This window comes from Henckelia pumila, chromosome 1, assembly GCF_033568475.1.
Source record: "Henckelia pumila isolate YLH828 chromosome 1, ASM3356847v2, whole genome shotgun sequence".
Taxonomy (NCBI): domain Eukaryota; kingdom Viridiplantae; phylum Streptophyta; class Magnoliopsida; order Lamiales; family Gesneriaceae; genus Henckelia; species Henckelia pumila.
Window position 1 is genome coordinate 70921543 of NC_133120.1, and position 10189 is coordinate 70931731.

Here is a 10189-nt window from a genome sequence, read left to right on the forward strand (position 1 = left end):
TCCTCAACTGCTCACCTCCATTAGCCCACTACTTGCAGCACTAACAGCCCCACTAACAACCCCACTAACTCTTAACTGTTTTGACTTGGTCTTCCTCTCAATCTTTCTCAGCTTGGTTCAGGTTCCCCAAGTGCCTAAGTCCACCATCCCACTACTTGTAACTGTTTTGACTTGGTCTTCTCCTTTTTCTCTGATTGGTTCCTCGAGAGTCGAGCCGATTTCCCGAGTGTCCAACTCCACCATCTCACTACTTGCATTGTGGGTCTTGGAAGTTGTTGATCAATTCTTTGCAGTTCCTTTAGTCTGTATATTAAAATTCTTAATGGATTATATGATAAATTAATGACACAAATTAATTTATGGGTCAAACACATAGTAATAAATCTATTAGTTTTTTTGGTTCTATCTACTTGATATACACTATATTTCAAGGCTTCATTTGAACGTGTTTTTAGAAAACGTTTTTAATGTTTTATAAGTAGAAAAATTTTAAAATTTGTGTTTAGATAAAAAATTTTAAAAAAAATCTTGAAAAATATTTTTTAAAATGGAGAACACTTTTTGAAAAACATTGCACATGTGTTTTTGGGAAAATTCGATCCTATCCCATGAATTTTACCCATGTGATAGGTGGTAGCACATGATTGGTCAAATCATGTGAACCTTACATGATTGATGTGAGGCCCACATGATTTAGACCAATGAAAAAGTACCACCTATCCCATGGAGTAATACCCATGGGTAGGATCGAAGTATCCGTGTTTTTTTGCTGTTTTTAAAGAAAAGAACGCGGGTCAAAGAAGAAGCCTAAACAATAACGAATCGGGTCGCATAAGAAACGGGTCATTTAGTGGAATCGCTTTCTCTCACGTACCACAAGAACCCTAATTCTTTCTCCATTTTCGCCGCTGCCATCTCCTCCAAATCAACCATGTGATGCAAAGCAGTAAGGAATCGTTGTTTTTTATTTTTGGATGAAATACTTTTGTTTCATTTTTCGATTCTTGTATTAGATTCCGTCTGTTCATTCTTCATTTGGAGTTTTTTGTTTTTTCTGATTCTTCTACTTTATTTGTTTTAGATCAAAAATTGGTGGGCATCAGGAAGCTACGAGATTCTATGCGAATGGTATGATTTTCAAAATTTTTACTGCTTGATGATCTCGGTTTTAGATGAATATGTTGTTGGGTCGATCAATCTAAGGATGTAATTATTGATTTTATGCTTCAGTAATTTCAATTAAATTAAGAGTGCAATCTTGTTCTTTTAGTGGAGTAGAATAAGATTAATAAATTATCTTGATTAATCATGAGTTGATTAGATCAAATTAATTTATTGGAGCTTATTTTAATTGGGTCCGATCAGGTCCCTTTGGTGGCTCAAATATAAACTCAAATAAATTATATGAGTTATAATTTATGGAACTCGTAGGAATAAATTAATATGATTATAGTATCTTTATCTATGAAAAGTTTGAATTAAAACTTTACCGATACGATAAGATTTGATACGATTGATAATCTTTTAATTTATGAAAAAGAGATAATTTCATTCTTGAATTTTATCTTATCTTTCTAGACTACTTGATAAAACGTAGTCTGACAGAAAGTTGTTCCCACGTACAATTTTCCTACGATTGAGTTTGAGAGAACACCGGAGAAGGCCTGGAGGTTTGAAGCGTTGAGTTGCAGTTCTGTTGCAGACAAGACAACGTAAAGCACGCTTCAAAGGTAATCTCAATTCCTTTGTGTGTAAATTAATTAATTCATGTTTAATACGTGAAACAATCATGATCCTGTTTTATGAGATTATTGGAATCACATAAAATTAATTTTTGTGATTCGATTTTCTCAGTCTTGGCTAACATATGGTATCAGAGCCACGGGTTTTGATAGTGTTTTGCGTATTTCGAATTAATTAATTTAGTATGCATGTTTTAGTTTAAAGCGGTGTTAGATTTATGTGATTATGGTTTGGTTGAATGAATATATTTTTTTTTGAACAATTTATGGCCCTAGATTTTGGTGAAATTGTATTTCGTAATTATCGAGTCTGTAACCAAGGGGGTGGATTACGGCTCCATGTTTCCCCTTGTTTATTTTATTGCAATTTTTATTGTAATTTTTCGGATTGGAGCTCTCTGAAATTTTTTGGATCAATCGGAGGGGCAATCTGCAATTTCGTCCAAAGTAACCAGGGACCAGACTGCATCTTCTTCAACAATTCGAGGGCCTGTTCTGAAATTTCAGAATTCCTCCATGGAAGCTCCAGATTTGATCGAAGAATCAAGCCAAGCCATTGCTAAGCCTCGGGAAGTCTTCGACCGGTGTCCGGCGGTTTCTTCCCATGCGTTGAACATCGATGCGCAGGCAGGAAGAAGCAGGCGCGACCATGGCTGCGCTGCATCCGGAAAATCGTGACTCATTGCTTCGAATTCGAAGCAATGGAGATGTTACGGTGGAATTTTCGGAGAGTAGCGTACCAGCAATCCAGGCATCTTCTCATGGTGGTTTTCCGGCGAAGGCGGCGACGTCTAGTCGGACATGGCGGCGGCGTGGCTAGGGCTCAAGCAAGGAATATGGGTCGTGGGTCACGGGTTCGGTCCATGGGTCTTTCGGGTCGTGGACATGAACCGGGTCGTGGTTCATGGTTTTTCTGTTGGGCCTTGAGTCATTGTCTTGGGTCAAATAAAGACTGGGCTGGACACAAAAATATTTAAATTGAAAGATTGGGCCAGTTTGTGGTTCAATTAATTTATTTGTATTTTTTTTGTGTGTCTAGGATGGGCCATAAATTTGTTCTTGTTTAATTATTGCTTATTGCTTTAATTATTATGTGCATTATATGTCATTCATGTATCATGCCATGTAGATTGCATAAACACCGCTTTAGGTACTACATTGTCATGCATAAAATAAGATTTTATTTATTTTCTATTTTTATATATAGAAAATAAATTTTTTGATTAATAATTGAACTATTTTATGAGTTAAAATAGTTAGGATATTATTAATCGGACAAAACTCAAAATTTTATTTATTTCTATTTTTATATATAGAAAATAAATTTTTGATTAATAATTGAACTATTTTATGAGTTAAAATAGTTAGGATATTATTAATCGGATAAAACCAAAATTATTTTTCAAAAATATTAAGTGTGAGGGGTGTATTTTATATGAGCCCATGGTCTCCCTTATTAGTCCATTAGTAAGAATTTGTGTATGCCTCGTGCCAATTTTCATTGGTCTCCCTATAGGAGGGCTGCACTGTTTCGGTTACTTGATTGGACCCGACATGGTGATAATTTTTTTTAAAGTAAAATTAATTTTGATCACCCTATAGGTGACATAATTAATTAAGTACTTGAAAAATAATCAATATAAGGGTATACACTTAAGTCAATGACATTGTGAGATATTCCTATAGAATAGTCAAACAATGTATTTTTGATGGCCAAAGATCAAGCAATACAAAATTAATATTGCATGAGATGCTAGATATATTGAATTTAGTGGGAGGGTCCCAGCCTAGCTATAAATCGTGTTTACTTTTCCTAAAAAAGAGTATAATTTGATTTTGGAGTTTTAGGTCATTGCTGTGTTGTAGTAGTTTTTGGGTCTACTAATGCATTTTTTTTCATGCATAACACATGTCATTTTATTTATTGTATGTGTTGCTCATTTCATTTATTTTAATTTCAGAAAAATGTCTTCAAACTCACTGTCACTGTCCATGCTTTTAACAAACAACCAACTAGTTGGGGAAAATTACATTGATTGGAAACGCAATTTGATGATTGTCTTAACTGCGGAGAAACATAAATATGTGCTTACTGAACAATGTCCCTCGGTGCCTACGGCGGAGTCCACTGCTGCACAAATTCAGGCTTATGATAATTGGGTTCATTCTGATGAGATGGCTCGTTGCTACATTTTGGGATCCATCTCAAATGTGTTGCAACAAAAACATCAGAATATGGAAACCGCGGTAAAAATCATGGAAAGCCTTCAGGAAATGTTTGAGCATCAAGGACGCCAGGCACGTCAAGCAGCCATTAGGAGCATTATGAACATGCGCATGAAACCTGGGATGCCCGTGAGAGATCATATGCTTGCATTGATCGGTCAATTCAATGTGGCTGAGGTTTTAGGGGCTGAAATCAAATCAGAGACTCAGGTTGACATGGCACTTGAGACTCTCCCTGAGATGTTCTCACAATTCAAGGTTAGCTATAATATGAACAAGCTAAACATGTCCCTGACTGAGTTGATGAAGGAACTCCAAAATGCTGAAAGTGTTCTTAAAACTCAAAGCGGTGATGCACTTGATGTTGCTTCTGTTGGACCATCTTATTCCAAACCGAAAGGTAAATTTGGAAATAATAAGAGGAAGAAGCCCAACAAGAAGGGTCCACAGCAAAAAGCAAAGAAAGTCAAAATAGATGGCAAACCCAAAGGAAAATGTTTCCATTGTGGAGAGAAGGGTCATTGGAAGAGGAACTGCCAAGGATACCTAGCTTCCAAAAAGCAAGGAGGTGGTGAGTTATCATTTATTGAGTCTTGTTTAGTGTTTGATTCTACTGATACTTGGATTGTAGATTCTGGAGCCACTAATCATATATGCAATTCATTGCAGGGGTTCCAAGTAACCAAGGAGCTCAATGAAGGGGAACATACTCTTAGAGTTGGCACAGGAGCTGTGGTATCTGCAAGAGCTGTTGGTGTCGTTTATCTTTATTTTCAGAATAATAAACATTTGGTTTTGAGAAATTGTTATTATGTTCCTGACATTACTAGAAATTTGATTTCTGTTGCTTTATTTTTTAGACAAGGATATTTTGTCCATTTTTCACAAATGGTGGTTGATATTTCCTTGAATAAAGCTCCTATATGTAAAGGACATTTGAATAATGATTTGTATGTCTTAAAACCCGTTGACAGCTCTTTGTATCACACGCAATCCAACAAACGAATAAAATTATCTCCCACTAATGAAACTTATTTGTGGCATTTGAGGCTTGGTCATATCAACCTTAATAGGATTCAAAAGTTGGTAAAGGATGGTCCTTTAAGTGATTTAAAGGTGGAATCCTTGCCTTTATGCGAATCTTGTTTGGAGGGTAAAATGACTAAGAGGTCCTTTAAATCTAAAGGACATAGAGCCAATGAAGTTTTGGAATTAGTGCACACTGATGTATGTGGACCAATTAATGTTCAAGCTAGAGGCGGATTTCAGTACTTCATCACCTTCAATGATGACTACTCTAGATACGGTTATGTTTACCTAATGTCCCACAAATCTGAAGCTTTTGAAAGGTTCAAAGAATTCAGAAATGAAGTGGAAAAACAATTAGGTAAGAGCATAAAAACACTTCGATCAGATCGAGGTGGTGAGTATCTATCCAGTGGCTTTAGAGCATACTTATCAGATAATGGGATTTTATCCCAATTGAGCGCACCATATACTCCTCAACAAAATGGTGTCTCGGAAAGGAGAAATAGGACTTTGTTGGACATGGTTAGATCCATGTTAGGTTTCTCTACGCTCAGTACATCTTTTTGGGGATATGCTATTCAAACTGCAATATACTTATTGAACATGGTTCCTTCTAAGTCTGTCTCTAAGACACCCCTAGAAATGTGGAATGGGCGTATACCCAATCTAAGACATATTCGGATATGGGGATGTCCTGCGTATGTGCTCAAGAGAAAGATGGATAAAATGGAATCTAGATCAGAAGCATGTGTGTTTGTTGGATATCCTAAGGGAACGAGAGGATACTACTTCTATAGTACTCAGGATAAGAAGGTATTTGTGAGCACAAATGCAACCTTCTTAGAGGACAAATACATAGAAGATCGTGAATCAAAGAGTAAGGTTCTTTTGGAAGAGATTATTGAAACATCATCTACTCCAGAGATCCGCACTGAACCTACTCAGTTTGATTTCACATCTATACCACCATTAATCACTGTTTTTAGAACAACTGATATGGTGGAAGATAGTGTTCCTATTGTTCATTCACCTCACCGTACCGAAATGGAGAATGAGGCACATGGTGAAGAAGACAATTCAAGGAACCAACAATCGAATCCAATCAACCAAGAACCTCCACAACTTAGACGTAGTGGGAGGGTCATCCGACAACCTTCTAGATACTTGCTCTATGGAGAGTCCTTAGAGGCAGTCTCTATTGAACAAGAGGAGGATCCCATTACGTACAAAGAAGCTATGGAGGATATAGACGCTGACCAATGGATGAGTGCTATGGACTCAGAAATGCGATCCATGTACACTAACTCTGTCTGGGATCTTATAGATATGCCTGAAGGGGTAATACCTATTGGATGTAAATGGATCTACAAGAGAAAGAGAGGAATAGATGGAAAAGTACAAACCTTTAAGGCTAGATTAGTAGCTAAAGGTTTTAGCCAACGAGAAGGAATCGATTATGATGAAACCTTCTCACCTGTGGCTATGGTAAAGTCTATTCGGATTCTCTTATCCATTGCAGCTCATTTTGATTATGAGGTGTGGCAAATGGACGTCAAGACAGCATTTCTAAATGGAAATCTTGACGAAAGCATTTATATGATGCAACCAGATGGTTTTATCCAAAACGGTCAAGAGCATAAAGTATGCAAACTTAAAAGGTCTATTTATGGACTTAAGCAAGCGTCTAGATCTTGGAATATCAGATTTGATCAAACTGTGAAGGATTATGGTTTCAATCAAAATCTTGATGAGCCTTGTGTCTATAAGAAAGTTTTAGATGACAAGGTGATTTTTCTCGTGTTATATGTGGATGACATCCTACTGATTGGAAATGATGTGGGGGTGATGACATCTGCTAAGAGATGGTTGGCTCAACATTTTGATATGAAAGACTTGGGAGAAGCAAATTTTGTTCTAGGTAAACAGATCCTTCGGGATAGGAAGAACAGGCGGATTGCGTTATCTCAAGCTTTATACATTGATAAAATATTGGTGAGATATGCAATGGAAAATTCCAAGAAAGGTCAAACACCTTTTAGACATGGAATTCACTTGTCCAAGGACCACAATCCTAAGACTCAAAGTGAAATAGAATACATGAAAAGAGTTCCATATGCTTCGGCTGTAGGAAGTCTTATGTATGCTATGCTATGCACTCGACCAGATATTTGTTATGCTGTTGGGATTGTTAGTAGATATCAGTCAAACCCAGGACCAGAGAATTGGACTGATGTAAAGCATATTCTCAAGTATCTTCGTCAAACTAGAGGAAATATTCTTGTTTATACAGCTTCTGAGTTGGCACCTGTGGGATATACTGATTCTGACTTTCAAACTGACAGAGACTCTCGTAAGTCTACATCAGGATCTGTGTTCACATTGGGTGGTGGTGCCGTTATTTGGAGGAGTATCAAGCAATCTTGCATTGCTGATTCCACTATGGAAGCGGAGTATGTGGCGGCTTGTGAAGCAGCAAAAGAAGCCGTTTGGCTGAAAAAGTTTTTGCTCAGCCTCGAGGTTGTTCCTTCTGCATCAAATGTCATTACTTTATACTGTGATAACAGTGGTGCAGTGGAAAATGCAAAAGAACCTAGAAACCATCAACGTGGAAAACACATTGAACGAAAGTATCACTTAGTGAGAGATATCGTTCAACGAGGGGATGTGACAGTGTGCAAGATAGCATCTGCTGAAAATCTTGCTGATCCATTTACTAAAAGCTTACCTGCTAGAGCTTTTGAGGAACATATTCGAAATATGGGAGTGTTGGACATGTCTCATTTACTCTAGGGCAAGTGGGAGAAGAATGTTTAACAGTATTTGCCCATCGAGTAATTTCTCATGTATTATGACATTTTGAAATTATAATAATGTTTTATTTATTTATTCTTAAATAAATTGTTTTGAGCAATGCATATGTCCATTGAATTGTTGTATTATTATAAATTGAGTGTTTATGTTGTTAAACACAGAAAGATTCAATTTATAATTCAATTCATATTTTTAATGTCCACGATCGGAAAATAAATAGGGACAAATTATTTTGACAAGATCGTTTCAATTTTATTGAAGTCTATCTTTGGCTTGGTAATAAAATTGGAGATACATTTTGATGTATTGGACTGGACCACGTGAGATTTGAATTTGAATTGACCATACTAATTCAAATCCACTAGGTTATCGTACATAGAACCTTAATCCTGAGCGGGTAATGAACTTTGATTACTAACTTGAAGTTTTTTGAGACATCAATGAGTGAGATCAGACCATTGATCAATATCTCGATGTTTTGGGAACCAAAGTGAAATAACAAAGAACATATATTCGCAAGATGGAATCCGTCACCTACATGATCATGAACTCACGAGTTCTTCTAAAAGACAGTAAAATCTGAGCTCAGTAATTCAATAATATTTGTTGAATTAATTATGTGATGCGATCGCATGTGACTGTCAAATTGAAGATGAGGGTGAGTGGTTATGAATATCTAATATAGGCAACATGGTCATGGTATCCTATTTTAGATGTTTTAGTTGATCGACGGGGGTGATATGTTGGGTCGATCAATCTAAGGATGTAATTATTGATTTTATGCTTCAGTAATTTCAATTAAATTAAGAGTGCAATCTTGTTCTTTTAGTGGAGTAGAATAAGATTAATAAATTATCTTGATTAATCATGAGTTGATTAGATCAAATTAATTTATTGGAGCTTATTTTAATTGGGTCCGATCAGGTCCCTTTGGTGGCTCAAATATAAACTCAAATAAATTATATGAGTTATAATTTATGGAACTCGTAGGAATAAATTAATATGATTATAGTATCTTTATCTATGGAAAGTTTGAATTAAAACTTTACCGATACGATAAGATTTGATACGATTGATAATCTTTTAATTTATGAAAAAGAGATAATTTCATTCTTGAATTTTATCTTATCTTTCTAGACTACTTGATAAAACGTAGTCTGACAGAAAGTTGTTCCCACGTACAATTTTCCTACGATTGAGTTTGAGAGAACACCGGAGAAGGCCTGGAGGTTTGAAGCGTTGAGTTGCAGTTCTGTTGCAGACAAGACAACGTAAAGCACGCTTCAAAGGTAATCTCAATTCCTTTGTGTGTAAATTAATTAATTCGTATTTAATACGTGAAACAATCATGATCCTGTTTTATGAGATTATTGGAATCACATAAAATTAATTTTTGTGATTCAATTTTCTCAGTCTTGGCTAACATATGTTCAGATTTTTTTGTTGCCCAGTTATAAATTATTGTGTTGGGATTGTGATGAAAGACAGTCTGAAATGGTGGGCTCACTCTATGTTTCTTGTTTTCTTTTTCCCTTTTTCTAGGTTCATTTGTGAGTATGATTTTAATGAGTAAAATTCATTTTGATATACGAACTATTGGTAAAATGTCAAATTGATATATAAACTATTAAAAATAGTTTAATTGGTACATGATCAAGTCTTAAAGACAACTTTACCCTTTACCTAAATTATTTTATAGTTCAATGTTTTTGTAAAATTAAAATAGATACATGTTTTTTTTCAAAATTATTTTATTACAATTATAAGCATAAATTTATATTTTTTTAAATTTTATATTATAAAAATTAAATCGCACCCATTGTACGTAAATATTATAAATTTCAATTAATGCAAACATACACATACACACATATATAATAATTGATAAATTATATATTCAAAATAATATATTAAAAATATATAATAAATGAGTTTTTCTTTTTATCTATGTTATAATATTACTATTTATATTAATAAAATTAAAAAAATGATATATATATGTTTGTATGTCTTTTTTCATTTATAATATACAAATTTTACGTTGAATATTTTTTCTGATATATGATATATAATTTAATTTTATAGTATAGTATAGTAATTAGTAAATATGAATTTATTTTTACATTTTTAATTAATAAAATAATTTAAAATGTAAAATATGTATGTAGTTGAATTTAATAACATTATTGGACTTAAAATTTTTTATCAATAGTTCATGTACCAATTTGACATTTTATCAATAGTTCATATACCAAAATAATTTTTACTCGATTTTAATTGACTTGTAAATTACGTCCATATTTAGCTTGATAGAATTTTGTGTTTTTTTGAAAGGATATTGAATTTGGATCATATGTTTGTGTTTCCCATTCTTTATTCAT

The 10189-nt window shown here is 34.5% G+C and overlaps 1 long non-coding RNA gene across 1 annotated transcript; it reads left to right on the forward strand.

Annotated features, from left to right (window-relative positions):
- Positions 1 to 826: 826 nt before the first annotated feature.
- Positions 827 to 9318, forward strand: LOC140876735 (uncharacterized). The gene is made up of 3 exons (XR_012148977.1): positions 827 to 946; positions 1082 to 1128; positions 9260 to 9318. It is a non-coding gene; the product is annotated as an uncharacterized lncRNA (long non-coding RNA).
- Positions 9319 to 10189: the final 871 nt, after the last annotated feature.